Genomic DNA, 9,032 nt, shown 5'->3' on the forward strand with positions numbered 1-9,032 from the left:
AAGGTAACCACTCTTTTGACTTTCTTCTTGGTCTTTTACTAAGCTTATCATATTTAAGTAGACATATGATATGAATGTTTTCTTTGCTATTTGTATTAAACAGTGATGGCTTGGGAAACTTTCCATGTCATATAGATATGCTTCATGCTTTTTAACTGCTGCATAGTAATCCATAACATGAACCATCATTTACTGAACCATTCTTCCAGGTTTTTCCCATTTCACTATAATAAGTGGTGCTATAAACATTTTTCCCCATGCCTCCTGTGCATGTTCCAGTGCTTCTCTGGAGTAGACATGGAGATTTAAGTTTTGGCAGGGAATTGGGAAGGTAACTGACACTATATCATTAAAAAAAATTATTTATTTATTTGAGAAAGAGAGAGAGCATGAGCAGGAGGGAGGGGCAAAGGGAGAGGGAGAAGCAGACTCACCGCTGAGCAGGGAGCCTGTTGCAGGGCTCAATCCCAGGACTGTGAGATCATGACCTGAGCTGAAGGCAGGTACTTAACCGACTGAGTCACCCAGGTGCCCCCCACTATAGCACTTTTACTCAACGTGTATCCACTCAAGAAGTATTTATCAAGTGCCTACTAAATTCCAGACACTGTTCTGGGTACCAGGGACACAGCAAGGGGTAGTACAGACAAAGGCTCCCTTAACATTTCACATTCGATTGTCATCATTACCTTCATTGTTCACCTACTTAATTTTATTTTTTTCAAGATTTTATTTATTCAGGGTGCCTGGGTGGCTCAGTCGTTAAGCGTCTGCCTTCGGCTCAGGTCATGATCCCAGGGTCCTGGGATCGAGTTCCCGCATCGGGCTCCCTGCTCAGCGGGAAGCCTGCTTCTCCCTCTCCCACTCCCCCTGCTTGTGTTCCTGCTCTCACTGTCTCTCTCTGTCAAATACATAAACAAAATCTTTAAAAAAAAAGATTTTGTTTATTTATTTGAGAAAGAGGGCAAGAGAGAAAGAGAGAGAGAGTGTGAGCACAAACTCGCAGAAGGGCAGAGGGAGAGGGGGAAGCAGACTCCCCGCAGAGCACAGAGCCCTATTGAGACTCAATCCTGGGACCCTGGAATCATGACCTGAGCAGAAGGCAGACACTTAACTGACCGAGCCACCCAGGCGCCCCGTTATGTTCACCCGTTTTACAGGTGAGGAAATCAAGGGAAAGAGCTGTGACTTGAACTCAACATCTATGTGAATCAAGAGCACAGTTTTATACCTTCCCTCACATTCTAGAGAGTTCTTACTAGTAACCGGTTCTTTTGTCTGTTGAGATGTAATTACAACTTACAACCTATGTCTGCTGTTTTCCTAGGACACTTGTTTGGAGGTCAAGTCTAATTCTGCTTTCACATTACGGTCCTTGAAAAAAAAAATACCAGCTATCATACTTTAAAGTATTTACTATCCACCAGACCCAGTAAGTACTTCATACAGGCCAAGTCGTTTAATCCTGGCCAAACCTCTTTGTGGTTTATTTCACTTATTTCGCAAACACTTATATCGCAGTTGATCTCCATCCGGCTTTGTTTTGAGGGCTTTACAGATAATAATTCAGTATATCCTCATAACAGTTCTAAAGGACAGATGCTACTACTATCCAAGTTCTACAGAAGAGGAAAATGAGACTCCAGAAGAAGTTAAGTAATTTGCTCAAGGTCACAAATGTGTGTAGTGGCAGAGTTGGGATTTAAACTTAAGCAGTGTGTCTCTACAACCTACTTTCTTACTACACTGTGCTACCTTACTTTAAAATCGTACAGGATGAGGGCACATACACCCCAACGTTTATAGCAGCACTATCCACAATAGCCAAAACATGGGAAGAGAATGTCCATCAACTGATGAATGGATGAAGAGGATGTGATATATATACAATGGAATATTCCTCAGCCAGCAAAAAGAATGAGATCTTGCCATTTGCGATGATATGGATGGAACTAGAGGGTATTATGCTAAGCAAAATAAGTCAATCAAACAAAGATAAATACCATATGATTTCACTCATATGTGGAAATTAAGAAACAAAACAGATGAACATAGGGGAAGGGAAGGAAAAATAAAATAAGATAAAGTCAGATGGAGGCAAACCATAAGAGACTCTTGAATATAGGAGACAAACTGAGGGCTGCTGGAGGGGAGGTGGGTGGGGGGATGGGGTAACTGGGTGATGGGCATTAAGGAGGGCACTTGATGGAATGAGCACTAGGTGGTTATATGCAACTGATGAATCACTAAACTCTATCCCTGAAACTATACACTATACTAATATACTATATGTGAACTAACTTGAATTTAAATTCTTGAAAGAAAAAAAAAATCCGAGGATGAGTGTCATGCAGTCCTCTGCCTTTGCTTTATGCTGGTATTTCTTATGACAGGATAATGTCTCCAGCCTGGTCTTACCAACTGATATTAGAAATCAGTTTCATCATTCTATTTACTTTCCTCTGAATGCCAAGCAATTTATTTTCTTTTAGAATGGGGTTCCCAGAACAGATACAATATTCTAGGTGATCATGGAACCATCCAGAATTCTGGATACTATGTTACTATTATTACAGCCTAAAATCTCATTAAATTTTTGATAGCCACATCAATCTTTTGATTCATTTTGAATTTACTCTTGCTACTCCAACCTTATCTTCTTATATATCACCATGATAGATTCATTGCATTATTCCAGCTGGCAAGACATTTGAGGATCCTGACTTTGCTACTCAACATAGAGGCTCTTACTCCCAGTTATGTATTATCTGCATATTCTATGAGCATGTTCTCCCTATATTTTCATCCAAATAAGTCACTGATAGAAATACTTAAATGTAAATATCAAGGACAGAGCCTTGCATTTCCTCACTAGAGACTTCACTCCAGATTGGTACTGGTTAAAAACAAGGTGGCTTTTTGGGGCGCCTGGGTGGCTCAGACAGCTAAGTTCCTGCCTTCGGCTCAGGTCATGGTCTCAGGGTCCTGGGATCGAGCCCTGCATCGGGCTCCCCGCTCAGTGGGGAGTCTGCTTCTCCTTCTCCCTCTGCCTCCTCTCCCCTGCTCATGCTCATGCTCATGCTCATGCTCTGTCTCTGTCTCTCTCTCTCAAATAAATAAAATCTGTAAAAAAAAAAACAACAACCCCAAAACAAGGTGGCTTTAGGTATAGTTGTTGAATTGGTAATTAGTCTACTTAAATGTCCTTGCCTCCCTCTTTCCACTATTAAGAACCCTCGTCATTACACGGCACCCATTGGATCAGGATAATCTCCCCATTCCAAGGTTCTTAAGTTAATTGAATCTGCAAAGTCCCCTTGGCGGTATAAGTCCCCTTCCAATATGTAATTTGCATATTTGCAAATTCCAGAATTAGGACATGGACATTTTGCGGAGGCATTGTTCTGCCTACCACACCCTCCTTCTGGTCTGGGTAGTTCTTTCTTTCTTTTTGAAATAGTTAACATCTTTGCTATTTATGTAGCAAAAATACTTCTTGCCCTTCTTTTCTATCATTCCTGCCCTGTTGTGGACTCAGCCTTATTCACTGAAACCCGATAAGCTTCTTCTCACTCTCCCTTTTTATACCTTTATACTTGCTCAGTTGAAGCTTTCCAGGGTTTGTTCTGGAGTCAGAAAGTCTGTATCACTAATGGACAAGTAACTGACACTATGAACGGTCTTACTCCACCTCTGTTGATATCTTCATTACCAAATCGTTCCCTACCATCATTAGTCTTGCCCTGCTTAGCAAGTATGAGCATGAGGACTATGAGAATTCTGGTCACATTGTGTCTAGTGACCTCACATATTTAACCAGATAATCTGAATCTATCAGTATTCATGGCACATGAAAGATAGGAATTTTTCAAAGGTGGTGTGTGTGTGGGGAGAAAAAGAGAGACAGACAGAGAGAAATGGAGGGAGAAGACTTAGCAAATGTGCTTCCCAGTTTACCACACAGCATACCCAGTTTTGTCTGTGGGAACTGTCATCTATTTTCCTTCCCTTTATTACCCTACTGACTCCTTTGTTACCCTACTGACTCCTTTCACACTGCCCTTCTGTTAGGTTCTGAGTTGTCATGGCTGCTCATCTTTTCCTTAAACTTGCTCAGACCCATCCAGATGTTTCTATGATGGACTTTTATTGTGGCAATTGGTGCCTTAATTTCTCATATACCATTTCAATATTAGCTACCTAGTGGCTCTACTGTAGACATGTCATCTGTCCTTTGAATCCTTCTGTTTTGTCTCTTCTTTTTATTGTTTTTCTTATATTTTGACTCAGCAGAGTATGATCCTGATTGGCACTGGGGAAGGTAGCCAACTTCCTTCCCTGCCCCTTGATGGTCCTTCTGCTATGTTTTTTTTTTTTTTTTTTTTTTAAGTAGAGTTGACACACAATGTTACATTATGTTCAGGTACACAACATAGTGAGTGATTTGACAAGTTTATACATCGTGCTATGTTCACAAGTGTAGCTCCCATCTGTTCTAATACATCTCTATTACAGTATCATCAGCTATATTCCTTATGCTGTCCCTGTGCCATGTTTTAATGTCATCATGCTCAAAGCTAAACTTGTTTAGTCTCCATATTCCTCTGGCACACATCCTACCTTTTGAGAAACTGATTTGTACTGTCAAGATGGTGTGATTTTAAAAAAGAAAAAGAATCAAAGCTTAACTTCTATGTTGTATTTGAATATAATTCTAATAAGTTCTATAAGTGGAGTTTCTTTTTTGCATGCAAATTCCTGTGTAGACAGGGGGAGGGAATTAATATTTATTAATGATTTTTTATATACTAGGTACTGAGATGGGTGCTTTAAATCTATCATTCATTGATTCTTAATCTAGTAATTTGCCCTAAGCACATTTGCATAATCTTGATGAGAAACAATTGACAATTGTAAATTCTACAAGGTGTGAGAAAGCTGAAGAAGCACTCTTCCAAAAATATCCTTTTATACACGTGCCTTAGTTAGCTTGGACTGCTAAAACAAAATATCATAGACAGAGTGCCTTAAACAACAGACATTTATTTCTTACAGGGGCTGGAAAGTCTAAGATCAAGGTGCCAAAAAATTTGGTTCTAGGTAAGGGCCCTCTTCTTGGCTTGCAGACTGCTGCCACCTTACTGTGTGCTCACATGATCTCATTTTTGTGCTCCCTTAGGAGGGAGACAGGGAGGGAGAGAGCAGAAAGGGGGAGATGGGGAGAGAGTGAGCGGGGGAGAGTAAGAGAGAGATCTCATGTTTCTTTCTTCTTCTTAGAAGGACACTAATCCCATCATGAGGATATCACCCTCATGACTTCATCTAAATCTAATTACTGCCCAAAGGCCCCATCTCCAAATAAGATTACACCAGAAGTTAGGGCTTCAATATATGAATTTGTGGTATATACAAACATTCAGTCCATAACAACATGAAAATAATTTAATGATAATATTTGGATACTTGGTATATATCAGGAGCTTTCTGAGTAATTCAAACATAGTATCTCATTTGTCTAATTTTTTAGCCCTGGGCTAATCTGTTGAACCATGAAGAGTAAGGAATTTTATTTTTATTTATTTATTTTTTAGAATGATGAATTTTAAACACCACCAAACATTTCCACTTATCTTTTGTGTCTAATTGTCCTGGGGGAGATAATGTCCACAATCTACCCCCTTCATAAATTCTTAAAAGAAACTAATATTTATTGAAAACCTAATATATATTTAAGCACTCCACTAGGAAATTTACATACATGATTTTATTAGAATGGATAGCCAAATAAGCTAGTGTACGGTAGGAAAATTTTTCTTTTACCCTTTTAGGGTCTCCAGCTGACTCTAAGAATTAAACTAATATGAGGCAGGGACACCTGGGTGGCTCAGTTGGTTAAGCGTCTGTGTTCTGCTCAGGTCACGATCCCAGGGTCCTGGGATCAAGTCCTGCCCCGGCCTCTCTGCTCAGTGGGAAGTCTGCTTCTCCCTCTCACTCTGCCTGCTGCTCCCCCTGCTTGTGCTCTCTCTCTGTCAAATAAATAAATAAATCTTTAAAAAATAAACTAATATGAGGCAGATGAACAGGAGAAAAGCATACAGGTTTTATTAGAATTTTACATGTACATGGGAGTGTTCACAAGAAAACAAAATCCAAACGAAGTAACCAGAGCAGAAAGCTTATACATCTTTAGAAAAAGAAATGATGAATTTGTGGAGAAATAAGTCATTGGGGTGTGGGCGAGGAATAGTAAACTTCAGGTAAGTGACTAGGTGATATATGATGGCGGGGAGAATAGGGAAAAATAAAGGTTATTTTAGTTAGTTTGTACAGATCCACTTCAGTGTTAGTCTCTGGTAATAAGGATGTTCTTCTCTTCCTGGTATACAGGGAGGGCAGTTTTCTCATGGGAAAATGTATGGCCTGTTTTTAAGTTAAAAAAAAAAAAAAGAGGAAGTCAGCATATTTTGTGTGGCATGTCCTGAACTCCTTCACTAGGTTGGGGTTGGGAAAGGAGTATCATTCAAGGCAGAGGATACAGGAAGTTCAAAGACAAGGTGTGAATGAGATTGATTTTTTCGATGAAGATGAGCCATTTGGGGAAGGGGTGGACAATATTATTGCTACACTTCTCTTTGCCCACATTTCCCCTTTTTTTTTTTTTAAAGATTTTATTTATTTATTTGAGAGAGAGAGAGAGACAGCATGAGAGGGGAGAAGGTCAGAGGGAGAAGCAGGCTCCCCGCTGAGCCGGGAGCCCGATGTGGGACTCGATCCCAGGACTCTGGGATCATGACCTGAGCCGAAGGCAGTTGCTTAACCAACTGAGCCAACCAGGCACCCCTGCCCACATTTTCCCTTTAAGTTCTTCATTACCTGTCAGTAACACTCAGTTCCACTCAGTCCATTACTGCTTCTCTACTTTTTCGGGTACTTTCATAGCAACATAAAAGACAAATGCTTCTTTACTGTTGTATAAAATGCAAATCTCACTTTACAGCAGTCATCTTCAATCCCATTACTACTCCCAGGACCCACAAGAACTTTCCTGATCACTGAGAAAGCAGGATCTTTTCTGGCTTCCAAAGCTGCCTCTTTATTTTCCTTCAAAACCAGTTTCTTCATGAAAAAACAAAATCTTGTCTTGGTGGGTCTCTAGATCTGAACATAAAGTTTGCACTGGAATGTAAGCTTTATGAGGGCAGATATACTTTATTTGTTTTATTCGCAGTACCAGTTACACACACACACACACACACACACACACACACCCCTTCCTTTACTTCAGTATACTCTTAATTCCTTTATCTCCTGCATTACCTCCTGTGTATCCCAGAATCAACTATCCTCCTTCTATAACTTTACTACACACCTTTCTCACTACTTTCTTCATAAGCTCCAAGTTAGTAAGAGAAAGTTAGATATCCAGAAGTGGTTTGTACAATTCTCCATGCTCTTTCTTCCCAGATTCTAGAAATTATCGAATCATGGATAAGATGTCATAAGATTAAAGCAATCTGGCATCCTATGCCACTATATGGAACATGGCTTCCCTTAGGAACTCATCTGGACCTGAGGCACTTTGAATGAGTAAGGAATATACTTTGGTTGTGTTAAGCTGATAAAATTTTGGTGGTATAACTTCAGCATAACCGAGCTTATCCTAACTGAAATAGAAATTGGATACACAGAAAAAAGAAGGAAATCCTATCATTTGTGACAACATGGATAAATTTATACTAAATGAAATATACCAGACTCATAGAGACAAATATTGCATGATCTCACTTATATGTGGGATTTAAAATAGCCAAACCCATAGAATCAAAAAGAAGAATGTTGGTTGTCAGGGGCTAGGGGGAAGGGTGAAAGAAGGAGATGTCAAGTCAAAGGGGTACAGAGTTTCAGTTGTGCAAAATGAGTAAGTCCTGAAAATGTAATATATAGCGCGGTGACTGCAGTTAATAATAACATATTATATACTTGACATTTCTAAGGGGGTATATCTCAAGTACTCTCACCACAAAAAAAGAAAAAAAACTACATGGAGGTGATAGATTTGTTAATTAGCTTAATTGTGGTGATCACTTCACAATGCATACATATATAAAAACATCAAGTTGTACACCTTAAATATATATATAAATGTTTATTTTTCAATGATACAGTTGATCAACACAAGTTTGAACTGCACGAGTCCACTTATGTGCAGATTTTTTACAGTAAAATACTGCAAGTGTATTTTCTCTTCCTTATGATTTTCTTAATAACATTTCCTTTTCTCTAATTTACTTGATAAGAATACAGTATAAAATACATATACAGAACATGTGTTAGTCAATCATTTATGTAATCCTTAAGACTTCTGATCAATAGTAAGCTATTAGTATACTGTTAAGATTTTGGGGAGTCAAGGTGCTTGGGTGGCTCAGTCAGTTAAGCATCTGACTCTTGGTTTTGGCTCAAGTCACGAGCTCATGGGTCATGGGATCAAGCCTGGCATCAGGCTCTGCACTCAGTGGGGAGTCTGCTTGAGATTCTCTCCCTCTGCCCCTCCCCTTGCTCTCTCTCTTTCTCCTCTCTCTTTCTCTAAAATAAACAAATCTTTGGGAAAAAAAAGATTTGGGGAAGTCAAATTTATATGTAGATTTTTTTACTACATGGGGGTTGGCTCCCCTAACCCCCACATTGTTCAAGGGTCAACTGTACTTCAAGAAAGCTAAAAAACAAGAAATTAGATAGATAGAAGGGAGAGGTTGCAAAAGCATAAACTATCTGACATTGGTTCAGTGGTTGGAAGGGGTGCAAGTAGGAAACTACTACTAGAGGCTACAAAGATCGCGACCTAGATTATGGGAGTAGAACACTTACCCTGTGATAACTGGCAAAACAAATCATGTATCGAATTCGCTTGTACCTCTAGAGAAGGATGTTGAAAAATTGGAGTTACAAGAAAGAATTTAGCTCAGGAAACTTTGGCCAATTTGTAAACTGAGGTAGAGGAACAGAGTTCAGAGATTCAGCTACTTTTTACG

Source organism: Eumetopias jubatus, unplaced genomic scaffold (genome assembly GCF_037043125.1).
Source record: "Eumetopias jubatus isolate StellerSeaLion01/CBP00866 unplaced genomic scaffold, mEumJub1_p1.0 scaffold_11, whole genome shotgun sequence".
Taxonomy (NCBI): Eukaryota; Metazoa; Chordata; class Mammalia; order Carnivora; family Otariidae; genus Eumetopias; species Eumetopias jubatus.